Here is a 19,069-nt window from a genome sequence, read left to right on the forward strand (position 1 = left end):
CAGCTCACAGGGAGCCATGTCTGAGGTCTGGGACATCCTTGTTTTTCAATGTTTGGCACGATGCAGAGTGCGTTAGGATCAAGGAAGCCAGCAACTGTGAGAAGAGACAGCCCTCATATAAAAGTGTCTTTGCTGGTGATATTTGAGTCAAATAGGCCCCCTGTGCATGGGCAGTTGTGTGAACCCTCTGTTCCATCTGGTGTGTGGACCCTCCAGCCCAGGTAAGGATTAGATGCCACCTGAGAGCTTGCACCTGGATAACTTGTACTGGTTGGGTACCTGTGTGGGGTGTCATCATGGGATGGCTTGGGTTGGAAAGGACCTTCCAACACCTCTTCCACAAGACCAGGTTGCTCAGAGCTCCATCCAGCCTGGCACTGAACAGTGCCAGGGATGGGGCATTTGCAGCTTCTCTAGGCACCCTGTTCTCACCCTCACCACCCTCATAGTAAAGAATTTCTTCCTGATATCTTATCTAAACCTACTGTCCTTTAGCTTAGAATTGCTGCTTTTCCTCCATTCACTAGGGGCCTTGTTAAAATGTCTCTGTCTTTCTCATAAGCCCCCTTAATACAATGAAAGATGAGGTACATGCTGGATGTGAGAAACGGGGGGCTCTAGACATCAGAAACAGCAAAGCTGCTCATCAGCTAAGGCTGATTTCAAACAACGAAGCGGGAGGTGCCTGAGGGGTGATTCAGTGAAAGCCCTGTGCATCTCTGCCTGAGCCTCGCCACCACTTCAGCCTTGCTGTTGTAGCCCCGTGGAGCCCTGAGCGTGTGCTGGACGATCCCTGGGAGCTCCCAGCCGCTCCACGGCCTCGCCTGGCGCTGTGCGGCGCGTAGTGAGAGCTGCGAGCGCGTGGTGAGAGCTGCAAGTGACCCGTGGGATGAGGAATTGGCTGGGAGCAACTGCGAGTTTATCTGTGCGTGCTGTGACACTGCTCAGCTCCCCAACTATTTTCAACACAATTGATTTCCATTATGGAAAACACGTTCCCCGAAGGAGATGGCAGCAGTGATGCACGGTGGCACAGCAGAGCTGGGCTTCGTCTTGGGCATGAAACAAGTGTAAATACATATCAGTGTCAAGTCTGGGGGAAGTGGTGCACTTCGTCTTGGGCATGAAACACACCGTGTAAATACATATCAGTGTCAAGTCTGGGGGAAGTGGTGCTTTTTCCACTGTTGTTCCAAGCCCAAAAATCCATGCTCACCCTTTTCTGTGGCCAGGGAACTGTCAGCACCAGGGGAAAAAGGAGGGAGGGGAACAGCCCCTTGCTTTTCTCATCCCTGGTTACTGCAGCTCCTCAGGGGTGGGAGCAGATGGGTCCCCCTGAGCTCACTGTCACCCTCTTCCACACCCGGTACCCTTACTGTAATGGGGGTGAATGCTGTGGTGCTGCCCCTGTGAGCCCTTGGCATGGTCATGTCTGGAAAACTGTATGGGGAATATTCTCCAGCTGCCAGCTCAGGTTTTGGAGGCACACCATGACTTACTGCTAAGGTATTCTCTTTTTTATTAGGTATTTAGCAGTGGCTGTTCTAGAGATTAGTGGAGAATGACAGGGAAAGAAAACCCAAACCCCACAGATGACTTTTACAGTCAGGTTTGGTGTACCAGTACTCCTACACCCGCATTTCTCTCCCAACAGGAGCCAAATTGCACAGCCTTATGTAAGCAGCTATATAAAGAGTGCCTTGAAGGAAGCCTAAAATGCTGCCTAGCCCCACCACCAGCACCCTCACCCCCAGCATCTCTTGCCCTCCTCCAGGTGGGTGGGCTGCCCCTGGCCCAGCTGCCCCTCAAAGGGACCTGCAGCCTGAGTGCTGCCAAAGTGCCATCTCCATGTGTGATGTGCCCAAGGTGCATCTGTCCCTGTCTGTGCCTTGGGAAACTGCCTCTAGCTCTAGTGTGTCACTGGCTGAGGTGTTTCCATGGTCAGGGGTGGGGGATGGACAACAAGGAGAGGAAGTTTACACACACCATGAAAAGCATAATCTGGGCAGTGTGTTCAAGCCAAGAGCCTTTGCTTGCCCAGCTACATAAAACATTTGGGGCAGGACAATCATTCAGCCTTGTGGTTTGTCTCTTGCACCTTTCAGAGTAGTGCAGGGGCAGTCCCGGGTTTGCTAAAGTGTTTCCAGGACCTGCTGTTCTGCATAAGTATGTGCATATGTATCTATACAGACACTCCTGAAATGAAGGCTGCCTTACAGAGCTGTGACCTGGGATGTCTGCAGCAAACCAGGCATCACACAGAGATTTAGGCACAAAGCACGTGGGTTGCATGAGCAGGAAGCTGGAACAAAATTGTAGCTGTAACTCAGTGTGCCCGCCTGAGCCCAGCTCGAGGATTTGCTACAGGGTGCTCACACCTTCACTCCAACTGCCTTTTCCTTTTCATCCTGAAAAGGTTTTGCAAACAATGCCTGGGGACAAGCATGGCTTTACCAGGTCTCTCTTTCATAAACATGCAGATGGCTCACCTTTCCTAAACTGTTCTCTAAATGTTTCCCTCACAGCTCTAAATGACACTTGGGAGGATGTGAAAGGCAGCAGTGAAGGGAGCTGTGCCTTCATTGTGTAGATAATTCCAAAACACTCAAGTAAAACACATAACTGCGCAAAAAATGCTTAAAATATGAATTCTAACTCAGCTGGCAGCTGCTGTAGCAGAGGCCAAGAATGCTGTGGGAGAACGTGCCTGTGCAGAGGTTGAAGCTGAGCAACAAGGCACAGGGTGCAGGATTGCTGTCAAAACTCTGCTGCTATGGTGACTTTTGGTTAATTTTAATTGTCTCCACCTCCCTTTTTGTGCCTTTTCATAGATGAAAACAGTTTTATCCACCTCATGAAAGAGAAGCTTTGTGGGAGGCAATCACATATATATAAAGTGGGTATATATATGTTGTGCTATAAGATTTTTCTAATACCGATGTAGATGGAGGCTTCAGATTGTTCTCATTTTTGGGGGGAGGTAGGATTTATGAATTAACTCAGTCAACACTGAGCTAGAAGCCAGCCAGGAAAGCAGCCCAGATCCATGAACACTGCCATGCCTAAAGAAAATCCAAACTGCAGTTGTAGCACCTTTCCCTACAGTAGCAGAGCCACAGCTCTGAGGTGGAGGCCTCTTTGCAGCCCATGCACTTCACAGGGGTCAGGAGAAAAGCCTTTGCAGTGATATAATCATCCCATGTGCCAGCATAAGTCAGGTTGCCTGTGACAGGGCTGGAGACAGGAAAAGGGTTTTCTGTGAGAAATACCTGCCCAGGGGAATGGGAGATACTTAGTTTGTTTTCACCACAGGAGCACTGCCTCATGAACTCTTTGCTCTGGACCTCCTTCCCTGTATCACTGCTTCTCATTTTTTCCTTCACCTCCCTTACTGTACTTTGCCATAGGCTACATTCAGCACACAAATCTGTTTTTTTATGTTTGTACAGCTCCTTAGACAATATGGCCTTTGAACACTTATGGTAACATGATTATTTTAGGGCACTGACAGCTGTTCAGATTTCCTTTATAGTATTGTTTAGATCCTTTTCATTGAAATGTGAAAGTACTGCTAATGCAGGCCATGCTGGCAATTCAGACTCAAGCTAGTTTATTTCAATATGTATGTGATTTCTTCCTATGCAGTACAGGAACCTTCCTGAAGTAGAAATGAGTCATTACTTCTTCATAAACCCACTGCAGACAGTCCCCTCCGCTGGCAGCGCCTCAGAGCCATCTCCGTGTTATGCCACTTGCAAAGAAATGGCTCTGTGTGTGTGTCTCTCTCTGTTTTTCTTCCTCTCCCCCACTGCCCCTGGCTTTCCACAGTAATTGCCATTCTCCTCCATTCCCAGAAGTACAGGGAGAGCTACAGGAAGTTATATTGCTAATTAAGCTATAGAGGAGAATACAAAAGCCCTAAACTATAAATACTCCATCTGTGTTAAAAACTAGTGACATGTATTGTCCTTGCTGGTTGGAAGCCAGTGCAGCCAAGGAGCTAGGCAGAGACTCTGGGAGCAGGCAGTGCAGGCAGCTCTCAGAGAGCCTCTGGCTGCTGCCCCCGGACTCGAGTCACAGCATCACTGCAGCGAGAAATGACGATCACAAGCAAAGCCACGATTCCATGTTATCCAGCTTTTCTAAATGCAAGCTGCACCAAAGTACAGGTGATGTCTGTCAGGATTTTTATAGTGTCAGGCTTAAAGCAGCAGCTTTCTAGCAGCAGTGTAGTCCGTGGTGATGGGATGAAGCTGGAGGGTGGCTCGCAGCCTCAGCAGCAGCACCCCGAGCGAAGGTGTGTGCTGGTGCCTTAGTGCACCCCAGCCCCCCTGCGCCCCCGCACACCTGGGCCTGCTGCATATGCCTGGAGCATCACCCCGGGCACAGCCTGTAGCAGCTGTCTGGTGCCCAGCTCATCCACACCCAGTGCCTGCAGGTCTTGCCCGGCTGGTGGGGCTGTGGGGACTTCCAGAAGGACAATTCTCAGGGCAAGGGTGTGGGACAGGTGCCTTGCTGGGTGCCATTCATTGCCTCTGAACACCCACTTCCTGCCACGATGTGCCTGCACAAATCTGTGCTTCCTGTCATCGGCCGATTTCCTGTCTCTAAATCCTGGATTTGTGCAGAGGTGTTAAAACCACTTTGTGATATTTGGTACTGAGGCAAGTGGCTGAAGAGGGAGAGCAGGCACTGGGAGTGGTGCCTTCTGCTACTGCACCCACAGGCTGCACCCTGGCTATGAGAGTTTCTTTACAAGCAAACCAAGTTAGGTTTGGAATAATCCGCACTTGCTTTGTGATATTTGGTACTGAGACAAGTGGCTGAAGAGGGAGAGCGGGCATTGGGAATGGTGCCTTCTGCTTACATCACCCACAGGCTGCACCCTGGCTATGAGAGTTTCTTTACAAGCAAACCAAGTTAGGTTTGGAATAATCCACACTTTTTTTTTTGGTTTTGATGGAATTTAAGACGTTCCTATTCTTCACAGGCAAGAGATTTAAGAAAAACAGCAAGTATTCAGAAAAAAGCAATGAACCTTGATACTCAGTGATGCTGTGTGTGCACAAAACTCATATTTTCTAGATCACAGAAATATGAACAGGAGCAGAGATCTGATTTACAAAAGTACTTATATGATACTACTGATCACTACAAGTGTTTCAGTTCAAAGTCTCAGGCCTCAAGACCTGTGCCAAGATGCTAGCTGGCACATGTGCAGAAATTCATACCCATTAACCAGAGCTACGGGAGGTGCTGGCAGCACTCCTTGGCCCTAAAATGGTGCAGGCAGCACAAGATCAATTAGCTAAAACACCAGACTGTTTATCAGAGGGGATCACAGTGATGCACCCTCATATAAACTTGTGCACAATTGGGCATTGGTTTGGTGTGGTAAATAATTTTTTTGAGGCAGTTTCTCATAGTAAAACCAAAATTACACTAAGAGCTACATGCAAAAGGACATATTTCCTAGTGGAAGCACTCCAAATTCAAACACTTATAAAATTGTGCTTTCCTTCTTAACTTTGACAGTCAATGCCTGTTTGTTACAATGGTGGTTCATTACTTAATTATATGTCTCTTTGGCCCATGTTTCTTGCCTAACATGCTTCATGTTGTGCAGTGAATGAAAAAGAGTTTTGGACAGCCCATGCTGCCTAGAGAATGAGGCAGGTATCCTGCAGGACAATAATACCATAAACAGTTTTATTGTTATTTGTGTATGCCAAGAAGCCAGATCAGTGTTTTAAGCAGGTTTCATCTCACCTCTGTTTAGCACCAAATGGAAGTTGGCACCTTGGAGATAATGTGATCAGCTGTGAACAGCTCTCTGCTCCCACTGCCATGGCTCCCAGTCAAGGGGTCCTCTTGCTCCCAGTTTCTGTTCCCCTGGGACTTATAGAGGTTGCCTCTGCCAGCTCAGGGAGCAGAGCCAGCTCAGAGGGCTGCCAGGGCTAATGTCAATGCAGGGAGGGAAAAGTAGGACTTCTCTCCTTGGCAGCAAGCTGTTAGATCAATGCAAGCCATAAATAATATCAACCACCCTTTCTAAGGAACAAGCGCATTGCCCCAGGAAAAGTGCTCTCAGTTCTTAATTAACTGCCCAAGCTACAACACACAAACTCTCTTCTGCATGAAATGAAGTGCCTGCAAAATGGACTGCCCTGCTTACCATGGCCTGTTCTGGGTGAGAGAACTATTTGCCCACAGGGCTTCTGTGTGCAGTTCTGGGGCATCAGGATAGACACTCAGCAGGCACTGATGAAGAGCAGAAAAACCTGCTCACCAGGCAGGTTTCTCTGTGTTTCTCCCTGAATGCCCCATCCCTCCCCAAGTAAGGGACAGCTACAGAAGGCTTTCAAAACCCAAACCTACTGGAGAAAATCCAGTGACTGCATTGAATAGTGCAGGCTCTTCCCCAGTGACATTAGAGGGACCCATCTTCCCCCACACACCACAGACACCAGCATGTTTTTTCTGGGTAGCAGTAGCTGGTTATCTGCTTACCCAATGAAGCTCCAAGCTCAGCTTGACCCACTAGATTGCTGCAGTGAGCAGTGATCTGTAGTTCTGTAGGGTTCCTCTGCAGTCAGTGGTGGGAGACAAGCAGAGCAAAGTCATAGAATTACAGAGTAGTTTGGGTTGGAAGAGACCTTGAACGGTTGTCTAGTCCAGCCACCCTGCAATAAGCAGGAACATCAACTATATTGCTCAGAGACCTGTCCAACCTGACTGAATATTTCCAGGGATAGGACATCTACCATGTCTCTGGGCAACGTCTTCGAGTGTCTTACCACCCTCATTGTAAAAAAACTTCTTTGCTGCATCTAGCCTAAATCTACCCTCCTTTGGTTTAAAGCCATTAGTGCTTCCTATTGATACAAGCTTTAGTATAAAGTGTGTCCCCATCTTTTTCATAATCCCTGTTGAAGCACTGAAAGGCCACAAGGAGATCTCCCTAGAGCCTTGTCTTCTCCAGGCTTTCCTCACAGGAAAAGACCTCCACCCCTTTGATGATTTTTGTGGCCCTCTTCTGAAACTATTGCAACAGGTCCTGTCCTTCCTGTGCTGGGAACCCCAGAGCTGGATGCAGCACTGCAGGTGGGGTCTTCACCACACTGCAGCACCTCAATGTCTTTCTTGTTGGGAGGGGCCCAGAACTGAACACAGGATTTGAGATGCAGCCTGTTGGGTGCTGAGTACAGAGGAGATCACTGCCCTGGTCGTACTGGATGCACTGCTGTCCATTATGTCCACCAGCACCCTGAAGTCCTCCTCTACAGGGCTGCTCTCCAGCCCTTCACCCCCAGCCTGTATTGATGCTGCTGGTTGCCCCAGTCCAAGTGCAGGACTCTGCACTTAACCTTATTATTCAGCCTCATTGAACCTCATGAGTTAACACGGGCCTATCTTGAGCTTATCCAGGTCCCTCTGGATGGCATCCTGCCCCTCGGCATCATTCTCTTTACCTTCCCACAGATGCAATTTAGTTGAATATGCGTTTGCTGAGCCCTGTGTACTTTGCTGCCATGACCCTTTAGCACTTTCAGAATATAACCAATATTTCCTTAGTGTAGTCCTGTAACATACTTTCCCTTTTTATTTGATGGCTTGTTTTAACTAAGCTGAATATCAGAAGGATGGGTGTTCAGTCTCATGACAGCCTCCGTGCTCAGGGTGCCTTCACTTTCAGTACAAACCATTCTTGCGATTTCTCTCTTTGAGAAGCTCCCAGCTGTGCTGTGGAAGTATGAACAAGCCCTCCCCTGACCCATACAATTCTGCTTTGATAGACTGAGCTTGTTAACTACTTCCCTGCTTTTCTTTGCATATCTTAGAAAAATTATGGTCTCCTACAGAACTAAAAGTGCTTTCTGAGGGTAGGGAAACATCCTCTCTAAAGCAAATGCTGTATATGCTGGAGGGAAAACTAGGGGCTTCCTAATGCAGTTGTTAAACCTTTCTCCTCACTCTGGAGCAGCAGAGCACCAGTAGCTCAAACCTCAACCCACCATGAGCTCAATGCTGAACAGAAAGCATGTCAACATGAGCAACTTTATCAGTCAGAGCCTTGCCCAACAGCTCTCTGCAATCCAGTGCGAGGGACCCACCTGCATCTTGATAGTCATCGGCAGGCAGGGAGATGAGAATGGTTCCCACGACCATCTTCAAACTCTGATTCTCTTAGGGAAGGAAGGGGCTTTTGGCTGCTGGGTAACACAGCTGGTCTTGAAAGGCACATGGTGTTAGTCCAGGCTGGATAGCTGTCAGTACTGGATTCTACATGCTGTCTGTGCACTGAGGCATCACATTTTTAATGATACAGTTAGAGATGTTTTGGGATTTTTTTCCCCATTAGATCTTTGTTTCATTAAGAGTCCCACTAGACACACACTAGGAGAAAGAATCATGGCACCACAAAAAGCTGTCAGTTCATTCCTGTGCAATTTTCAGATGCATGCATAGCTGTAAACTAACCTGAAATTGGGCTAATGACTTCCATGTGGATAAATGCTGAAGGTGTCATTTCACAGCTGTGCTCTCCTGAAAGCTGAAGTTGGAAAGGGATGATTTATTTCCACCTGTAAAATTCCTGGGTTTGCTAAAATTCCTGGTTTTGCTAACTGAGATTGTGCTTCTTCTCATTGGTGACTGAAATACTACTGAAGTTGGAAAGGGATGATTTATTTCTACCTGTAAAATTCCTGGGTTTGCTAACTGAGATTGTGCTTCTTCTCATTGGTGACTGAAATACTTGTGCCACTTGTGGGTGACATAATGATGCAACCACACATACCTGTGTGATTGATATCTCAAATCATATAAAAATCCTTTCAAAAACCCCAAAGAGTAACTTGTCAGGCTGATACTCATTGTAGGTCTCTTAGAGCGACGCTGTTGCCAAGGGCTAGATTAAATGCTGGTGACAGTTTCTGATAAATTGATATTTACACCATGTTAATACCAAGAAAAAGGAAAGCATTTGGCAATAAATCTTTCGGGAAAGGACATGGCACAACTAGACAGGAAGGGGTGGTATCATGCTGCCATAATTTATGCCACAAGGTGCAGTGAGAAGTGCAAGACTGGAGCCCATATATTCATTACTCCACACAGACATCCCACGGGAACTGCAGAGGTGAGCTGGAGCTGCACTGGCACAGCCCAGGATGAGGCAGCCCAGGAGCTGAGGGGCAGCAGGTGAAAGCAGCAGTTCAGGGTTGCTGTGCTGCAGAGCGAGCTTCACCCCCTGCATTGTTTTGTATAGGAACAGCAGGAAATGCTCTGCTCTCCTTGCAAAGAGCAATGAAGATTGCATGTAGTGAGTTTTCTTCAGAAGCTTATCGTTAAACCCCTCACACAATTTAAGGTTCTCCCATGAAATGACAATTTTGTAAATGGATAGGAATCCTATCCTGAGATTTGACAAAGCAATTACTGAAATTTGGGAACTGTTTGTTCTCTGGATGACATTATTAAAATGCATTGACCTTCATGACAAGCTTGCTGATGAACTAAAATGGACAGGAAGCAGGCAGAAGTGCAACATTCCAGTTGTTGCTGGCCAGTTTTTGTGTCAGATGTACTTCCTTTGTTGCTCTAAAATGGTGCAAAGAAATATATTGATTTTTGAAATTTTTTTTTTTTACTTTAGATATCAGTTCATCACCTGAATTTTTCTTGATATTATTGCACTGCTCTGAGGGACATCTGGCATCTGTTTATTTGTGTGCTGAGAGCTTGCTTCAGTGAACTGCTGATGGAAGAGTTCAGCATTTCTCTGCTCATCAGAGCTGGTTTATTTGTTTAATCAGCAACTCTGTGCTCTTGGTTGTCTGTGCCCTGTGAAGCTGGGACTGTGCTTCCACATCAGTATTAGAGAAGGATTACATTGCAATTCAGCTGGATCTTTCCATTCAACATGCAGCTATGCTTACTTTTTCATTTGTGTTAGGCCAGACCGTCACATTGCAACAAAGCTACATCAGCTTATGCTGGGTGAGGGATCCTGCAAATGCTTCAAAGTACTGCCAAAATAATCCCCTGATAGATTAACTGCCCACAGCTGTCAATGATCAATGCAGTCACTCTCAGGTGAGTCTGTGGAGAGAAAGAGGGGGAAGCCACTGACCACACTGTTGCTTTGAGGAGTAACACGTGTGCTTCTTCCTTTGCCTATTGCCGTCTTTGGGGTAAGCACTCATCCCTGGAAACTTATTTTTGTAATGGCAGAAAATTGGATAGAGAGTGCAAAAAGATTTACTGCCTACCCTGCATTGCTTACTTGCTGTATTTTTTGGAAGTTACAGAAGGAGGTGGTGGTTAAGAGTGTTAAGACAGGATGAAGAAAGAGGTCTATTACTACCAGTGAGGGTGCATTTTTAATGGATCTTGTAGCAGACATATTAAAATGGATATATTAATAAAAGGCAGTACCTGCTGTTTTGTCTTTGTAGGAGGAACAGGAAGAAAATTACCTTCAAGAAATGGTTGAATGTAGAATTTTTAAAGGTCTAGAGAGGTTATGTCAGACAGGACTGGTAATGCCATGCAACCATAATGGATGCACTCTTCTAAATGAAAATAATTTGGAGTGGCAAATGTAGAAATGGTGGCAGAATAAGTATAAATAAGACAAAGAAGGCTGAGGTCCATGTGGAATCAATTGTGGCAATGGATGTCAGGGACAGCAGGAAATATATGTCAATAACAAAAGGAGAATTAAGGATAACACGAGCCTGTTGGCAAATGAAGGGTGGGCCCTGATAACAGAGGCGCTGAATGCCTTTTTTTGCATTGGTCTTTACTGACAAGACCAGCCATCAGGAAGCCCTGACCTGGGAGCCCAGGGTAAAGGAGTGTTGGAAGACTTTTCCTTGGCTAAAGAGGATTGGACTAGAGGGCATCCACAAGTCCGTGAGCCCAGGCAGGATGCCTCCATGAGTGCTGAGAGAGCTGGCAGATACCGTACCGGGCTACTCACAATCATCTTTGTGGCAACGAGGAGAGGTACCTAAAAGTTTGGAATGTGAATGTGACCTCAGCCTTCAAAAATGGCGAGAAGGAGAACCTAAGGAGCTACTGACCATTCAGCTTCACCTGAGCTCCTGGAAAGGGAAGGAGTACCTCATTCTGGAGGCCTGCTGGAAAGCATCTCTGTAGAGAAGGACCTGGGAGCCCTGGTGGACAACAAGCTGTCCATGAGCCAGCAGTGCCCTTGTGAACAAGAAGGACAATGGGGTCCTGTGCTGCATTAAGAAGGGCACTGCCAGCAGGTCAAGAGATGTGATCCTGCCTCTCTGCTCAGCCCTGGTGAGGCCACAACTAGAGTGCTATGTCCAGTTCTGGGCTCCTCAGGACAAGACAGACATGGAGCTCCTGGAGTGGGTCCAGCAAAGGGCTACGAAGATGGAGAGGGGATTGAAAAGTCTCTCTTACAAGGAAAGACTGAGGGAGCTGGGCCTGTTCAGCCTCAAGAAGAGACCACTGAGAGGGGGACCTCATTAATATATTTAAGTATCTTAAGGGAGAGTACCAAGAGGATGGAGCCAGGCTGTTCTCTGCCAAAGCAATAGACCAAGAGGCAATGGGCAGAAACTGATGCACGGCAAATTCCGGCAGAACAAAAGGAAAAAGATACGTTTATACTCTGTGGCTGAGTGTGCACTGTAGCAGTTGTCAGAGAGGTTGTGGAATCTTGCTCACTGCAGATATTTAAGAACCACCTGGATGCAATCCCATGCCATGTGCTCTAGGATGACCCCACTTGAGCATTAAGGTTGGACCAAATGATCCCTTGCAACCTGACCCATTCTGTGACTCTGAAATTATTCATGCCCCATTAATAATTCTTACATGGATATGTGATGTCTGATCATTTTACTGTCCAATATTTTACTGATTCATTTTGTTCCTAATTGATGCTTTCTATTGTCCTAGAGGAAGGCTAGGGGACATGGCATAAGTAACAGCCTGATCCACTGGGTTTTCTGTATTCATGAGCCTCCAATTCCATGAAGAGGAACTGGAAATCCTTTTCACCAGGGGTTAATGTATGAGGCTCAGAGTGGATGAAGTTTGTGTGCTCTTTTTAATAAATGCTGCTTTTCTTTGCATAGACACTCAAGCTGCCTGAATTGGAGCGCTGCCTGAAGGGACAGGTATTATGAAAAGAGCTGCCAAAGCCTCTGTGTGTAAGTGGGAAGCCACTGATTATCACAAGAGGATCTAAATTGAAAGGTGACATTCAAAAGACCATTAAGATAAAAGCCAGGATAGATTTCCTTCCAACCTCACTTAATAGAAACTTTAGTTTAAAATCCCCTTTCCTGAGAGAATGTGTGATTTCTTATACACAGCTTATTCCTTAATTGGGTACAGTCAGCTGCTTTAGAAAGAGATTGCTTAGCCAGGAGAGGTAGTGACATTAATTGCAGAGGTAATAGGAATGCCAATATATATGACAAATATGTATTTCTAATCTTTCAGCCATGAAAGCCAAGTGGAAAACACAGTACCAGCTACTTCCAGATGGTTTTCCAGAAGAACAAGCACAGATATGGTATGGACAAAATTGTCTCTACTGCATAAACCAGGTTTCCTCATGCATGGTTTTGTGGAACTTTAGGAAATTGAAATGAACGGTATATATGGTGAATTTTGTTGCTCTGTTTGCTTGTCCTCTGAACTCCCTTCAAACTGTTGCCTACAGTGTGCTCTCCAAGGCTCTACGTAGCCTAGTTTTGAACAAAGCATGAAACTGGCATCTGTCCTTTCTGCCTAAAAACTGTCCCATCATTTCACAGTTCTCTCTTAGTCAGAGCTTGTAGCTGAGAAATGTTTCAGTACTGTCCTATTTTTCCTGTTACAACTGTGTGACTTTTCCCAGAAGAATACATAGGAGTGTGTGTGTGTGTGTGTGACTGGTTCTCCCGTCTGAGCATTAACCAGATTGCAATGTGAGCTGAGACTTGGAAGTGTGGATTGAAGAAAAAGTGATGACAATCACTGTTGGTAGTTACCATTTGTCAAGCATAAAATATACTTCCATTTTGCCAGTCTTTTCCCTGTAAAGCCAGTGATGCTGTCAGCCTGGCTGGTCCCTGGGGCCTGCTGCTGATCAAAAGCTGCTGCTTTACCCTGCACCTTTGGGATGACTCTGACCAAGATCTCCAGACCCAGACCAGTATCTAAACCATGCTCCTCCTGTGATAACAGTCATTGCAGCAGCACAAATCCAACTTCCCGTGTCTTTTCTATCCCATCATGTCCTACCCATGTGCAAGTCCCAGTATTAGCAGAAACAGGCAGCAAATGGACTGCCTGATTTGCTGAAGCCAGATCTCTAAGTATCACTTGGCTGTATGATGGTGTGCTGCTGCTGCACAGCTGGGCCTTGAAGTTCTCAGCTATTGTTGAAGGAAGTGCATGAAATGAGTAGGTCACTTTGGTTATGTGCCAGTTCAAAAGCCTGCTGTCTTCAGGAGTTATGGCAGACTTTTTCAACAACTTCCTTATTTGCAGAGGGTTGTCTTTGTCTTGTAATGCAAGATCAGGGATCCACCAAACCTGCAACAGGTACAGAGCCAGACCCACAATGTATCACATCATGCCTTCCATCGGATCCTGCTGTGAGTGGTTGCAGCAAGCTGCCCTCGACCCTGCCTCCCACCCAACTTCTTGGCTCGCCACCATGTTAAGGCTGCCTGAAACTCAGCACCTGGCTGAGAAGCTTCGCAAAAGAGCTGTTTTAGCCTTCAGAAGTTTAAATACTTACATTAAATTCTCACTATAGTAGGCTTTGATTTTGCTGACCACACTTTAGCGAAGTCCTTGCTTCTGTGTGTGATTAATATTTAGCGCAGATGGAAGAAGTTTGTCTTCGGAGGGATTTGAGCAAGAAGCAAAAGATGAAGCAAACTTGGCAAACAGTCCCATCCACTGTCATGTTATCAGGGTTGCTCTGGGGAAGGTAGGGGTGGTGACTTTGGGTTTTGCAGGAAATCAGTGATAGAACTCATCACAGCCCAGCCCTGACTTCTATTCCTACAAGAATACAGCTTTTTTTTCCATCATCTCTTGTAACAAATTGCCTCATTTAGTCTGGCTCCAGAAAATAAATACTGATGACACATCTCTTTTACAAGGCAAAGTAGAAAAGTACTTTTAAATTTCTCTCTCACACATTTTTTCAGAATTTTGTTTTGTGTTTGATATTTCTGGATTTAGCATAGAGTTCAAAAGCAGTCTTAGTCCTCATGTTTTTTCCTGTTCTTCATAGATCTGTTTGGCAAACAGTCCTAAAATTGCCAGAGCTGGTAGTAGATACAGGCACAGCTCGCTGCTACCTGCTATTCTGTGAAGACTTTTAGTTTCCTGCTTGGAAACAATCATGCTAACAGCCAGCTCCAGGGAGTTGAGGATGAAAATAGCTTGAGTCTGCCTTCCTCCTGCTAGACCAGAACTGTTATCTCTCATTCACTCGCTATTGCTTTGTCCAACTTAATTTAAATGTACCAAGCAGTAGAGCTTCTGTAACATTACTTTTGAGAGACAATTTTGTATATCTCACCGCAAATAAGTCCTTCCTCAAACTCCACATTTTCCCTTCCTATCTTTACCCCTGAATGCTAATTTAATCCTGGTGTATTTTGCTGATTGTGTCCTTGCTCTTCATAATATGTAACCCTCTCAGGTCTTTCCTGTCATCACTTGACTGTGCTACAAGCATTAACCCCTTGGGCCTTAGTCTTCCGTTTGTAAGCAATTCAAGTTTTGTCAACAGCTTAGGAGACAACACCACAAATCTTCAAACCTGCCTCATAGGAAAGGAAATTATTCTTTGAACCACCCCAGTAAAAAAAAAGGAGAAAAATGTCAGCACAAACAGAAATTTTCTTCCTTTGGGGAAGTAACATAGGTAATCAATGTTAGTTTTGATGAGAAATTGCAAAATAAAGCTGCTTTGTTTTTAGCAGTCCACCTTGACCTTTTTTGCAGTCATTCATTGCATTGTGTTTAGTTTGTTCCTCTACTTCCACTAACTTCCAGCTACATTAGCTAATGAAAGGGTGCTTAGCCAGGCAGATCTTTAAATGCTTGCAGCATCCAAAAGTAAGAAGGTTAATAGTCCAAATGCTCTAGCGTTTGAAGATGCTTATAGCATAAAAGCTTTCTTTTGCATTTTTATTGCTTTAGAAGCCACAGTAGATGATTGGAAAATACTTTGAGGACACAAGTTTGGCATGTGTTGAAAGACACATCTCTGCAGTGGTGCATGTGCTGTGTTTCTTGGGGCAGGGTTGAAGGACTCCAGGGGTCTTAGGATCCAGGAGTTCCCATTAAACACTCACTGCAGTAGCTGGTTGGGAGAGTAGGTCTTTGCCTATGAATCTGCTTATTCAAACAGAATCCTCTGAATTGCTGTAGGGGAAGAACAGAGTACTTGGGGGTATTTAAAAGGTCATCTTCCATGACCAACTGTGGTACATCACCAGTCGCTGTCTGTATGGACGCAGATTCCTTTTGTCACTGATTGTTCACCCTTACCCTGTTCTGAATCTGAGTATTTTGTTATCTGCTCTTCTCTGTCAATAAAACACCTTCCCTTCTGCAACCCTCTCAGTCTTTCTATTGCTTCCCAGCTGGGATACCCATATTCTTGACAAACCCTGACCTTGCATGGTATAGAGATACCTGCTTCAGGAAAATCTGCTAATGTGGATGCTGGCACATAGAATAGATTACAAAGGTCAGGGATCAAACACAATTGTGTTGATCAGGAACCTGCAAGGTGAGGGAAGCAGAGCACAAGCAAATACCTCTCACCTTGTGGGGTGTGCAGCTGTCACTTCTATGTGCATGTACTCATGGCCAGCCACCCCTGGGCTAGCACCTGTGTGTTTTGATAATGCACTGTTTATATAGCCTAAGTCATCCATTATTCCTCTCTGTTCTGGGATTTCTTTACATCTAGAGAGGTTTTTGAATTGGGCTACTCTCTGAATAACAGATATTTTTTAAAAACAGAGAAAAAAAGCCCAAAATCTTCAGCAAGGCTGAATAATTAATATTTTGCACATTTTTACAGACAATCCAAAGCTTTTTCGTAAGTTCTTGGACTGATGTTTTTTCCTACCTCAAGCACCTAAAGAAAACAATGCATGACTTCTTCATCATCAGATGGATATGCTAGAAAACTGTCCAGGAAAATCTGTAGCCTGGTCTTTATCCCACAAGGCAGGTCCTCTGGATGCTGCCCATTTGCCTGAATTGAGCTCCACAGTATCTGCCAGGGCTGGGAAGAAATCAGATATTCCTGCAGGACTCTGGCAAGGGGAGTACTGGGACTGGGAGCTTGCAATCACAACCATCTGATCACAGGAATGGAGCAGAAGACAACCTGTGACACACCTGTGATCCATCAGAAAGCAGCATGAAGTTGGAGACTGAAATTGCTTTTAATGATTGCTTCTGCAGGGGCTGGGTGTGAACTGAACCCTTTTGGACTTTGGTCTTCAGACTTCACAGCAGCAAAAGCTTGCCTAGAAGGCAGTTTCCTCTGAATAGAGGATAAGCAGTCTAGCAAATGTACATATGCCTCAGCAAAATGAATTTTAAATTAATCTACCATGTAGAATTGCAAGTGAAGTAGATTCAAGGAGCATGTGATAAGGTGGACTATATTTGGGTCTCAGTAAAGCATTTAAAAAGAGTTCATCAAAGATGATTCAAATTGCCTTGGTTCTGACATAGACTTAGCCATTTTTAAAACTGCCCAAGATTCTGGCAAGATAGGATAGCTGGCAACAAGGTGTCAGTGCAGAACACAAGGGAATCAGGGAGCAATGATGAGATATGCAATGTTAAATAGTCTGAAATCTGCATTCAGAAAAATCCCCATGCAGGAACCAAATGAGGGTATGGGCATTACCTGGAAGCTGTTCCTGGAGAGTACTGGACAGCAAGGAGCTGTAGGTTCAGGGAAAGGAAAGATGATAACAAACAATATGGTGAAATGTGTGGGAAGTGCAAAATGATCGTAAAATATGTCAACTTACTGGGCCAAGCCTGGGGGTAGAAACTCCAAGAGAGTTTTAATCATGGCAACAGTAAATGATACATAAAGCTGCAGTGCAGCAGGCTCACTATGATATTATTTTTACTAATTTCCATGGTATCTGAGCACTGCAGAGATTATCTAAATAGACACATTCTGAAGAAACTCTTCTCCCTGCTAGGATACATTAGGAATTTTATTTACCAGCTTTTATATTTTGCAGTGTTGGGATGGGGTATATTGAGAAGAGAGGCTTGAATTCAGGCTTGGTTACAGTAAGATCATCCTGTTCCTGCGAGAGAAAAAAGAAGCTGTACTTGTAATATTAACTGGCGACACTCCTCTGTCCTGATCTCCTGCAAGTTTGCCCTGATGCAGAAAGGACCACTGTCCCTGATAAATATTGCTGGTGTGAGTGCCTGTTTCTGCAGCACACTTGTGCTGAGGGGTTGGAGCCTGAGTCTGATCTGCTCCCAAAGCAACAGCCCGAGGACTGCCCAAAGCGCTGGTACGGTACCTTCATAGCAGCGTGTGTGGGAGAACATGTGGGCTGCTGAATCTTCAGGCAGATGACATGATATTTTATTTCACTCTATTTCTAGAAACCCCAAACCTTCATTCCTAAGTGGTGTGTGGTGCATTAGTGATGGTGGGAGGTGGCAAATGCATGATTCAGCGGTGCCTGGGTCTTTATCCTACAGTACAGGCCCATCATAAACAGTGGGAAGAGCTTCTAGCTGAGGGCTGGAATAGACTATTTGGCTGTGAAGGCAGTCCTGAAGGATGCCCCTGGGAGAGGGGCATGTTCTGCTGCACATGCTCTGTCTTGTAAACCTGGCCTGGCTCCTAACACATCACACTCCATCTAATTTTAGGTATGTTTTAGACCTGTTTCTTACGGAACTTTCATGGGAATCTTGTGGACTACCCTCTATGTCACCCTTATGATTAAACTTGTTAGCCAATTTCAGCCAGAAAGGGGCTCCAAAAATAGTACTGGTTCTCTAAGTTTCACCAAAAATTTGCGTGCAAGAGAAAAGACAAATTGTTCCCAGGATTTCCTCTGAGAGTCACCAGTGCTGCAGCACATGCCAGCTTGCATGTTGTCACCAAAGTATGTTTCTGGGGAGAGCTGTAAGGCAGAAAAAGCTGAAGGGTTAGGAGGGAAGAGTGAATTGTACTGTGATTCACTTAGAAAGCCAGTTATCCCCAGGGCACAAACCCAGAGAGAGCATGGCTGGTCACTTCCATTATTCACTGACTGCTCCCTCCTTGCTCTGGACTTGGCCCAGCCCCAGGCAGCTGGACAGTGCTGGCCATGTAGGGTCAGGAACTGAGGTTAGGGATAGCTGAACAAACCCTGTGTTTCTGTGCAAAGAGATCTAAATGCAAGGAGGAGAAGGCATCAGCCATGTCCAGGATGTTCCCACACAGTACCCTAATGTCCATGAATCATAAGTTGCTCTGCAATCACAAGGCTGAGTCCTGTCTTTTCCCCGCAGTATAATCCTATTAAAGATCACAGGGTTACAGCTCATCGTTGAAAAAGAATTTGACCCGTGCTTTCCCCCAAGCTGCCAAATGAGGGCTAGTCCATGGTGGGGGTTGTTGCTGTGCTGAGGGGAAGGCAAATGAGGCAGGTGTTCGGGCAAGACATGGTGTTTTCTTAGTTTTTAACTGTTAATAAGCCAGGAGAGGAGAACAGCTTGAATTGATTGATTCAGTGTGCCTTGGGACTGGAAACACCCTCATTTGCAGCTGCAGGAGCTGCTCAGCTCTGTTAGCAGGAAAAAATCCAGGACATAAGCTGGAGAAGTGCAGCTTCTGCATGTTTCCTTTCACATAAAATTACAGTGGTGGGCTTACTCCATGCTCCCTTAGTCTAGCTACAGCTTAAATGCCTTATACTTCCCCAGCCCCCCTTCCCCCCGAGAAGAGGATGAACTGGAGCTGAAACACGAACATTTAGTGGCACAGCAATAAAATTACACTCTGAGGTGTGATGGC

General features: G+C 45.6%; 1 long non-coding RNA gene across 1 annotated transcript; it reads left to right on the top strand.

Annotated features, from left to right (window-relative positions):
* Positions 1 to 10,211: 10,211 nt before the first annotated feature.
* Positions 10,212 to 15,582, top strand: LOC120500384. Its single transcript, XR_005627083.1, has 3 exons — positions 10,212 to 11,782; positions 12,123 to 12,164; positions 12,493 to 15,582. It is a non-coding gene; the product is annotated as an uncharacterized LOC120500384 (long non-coding RNA).
* The last annotated feature ends 3,487 nt before the right edge of the window (positions 15,583 to 19,069 follow it).

The sequence above is a fragment of the Passer montanus genome, unplaced genomic scaffold, assembly GCF_014805655.1.
Source record: "Passer montanus isolate IOZ18808 unplaced genomic scaffold, ASM1480565v1 scaffold18, whole genome shotgun sequence".
Lineage (NCBI taxonomy): Eukaryota > Metazoa > Chordata > Aves > Passeriformes > Passeridae > Passer > Passer montanus.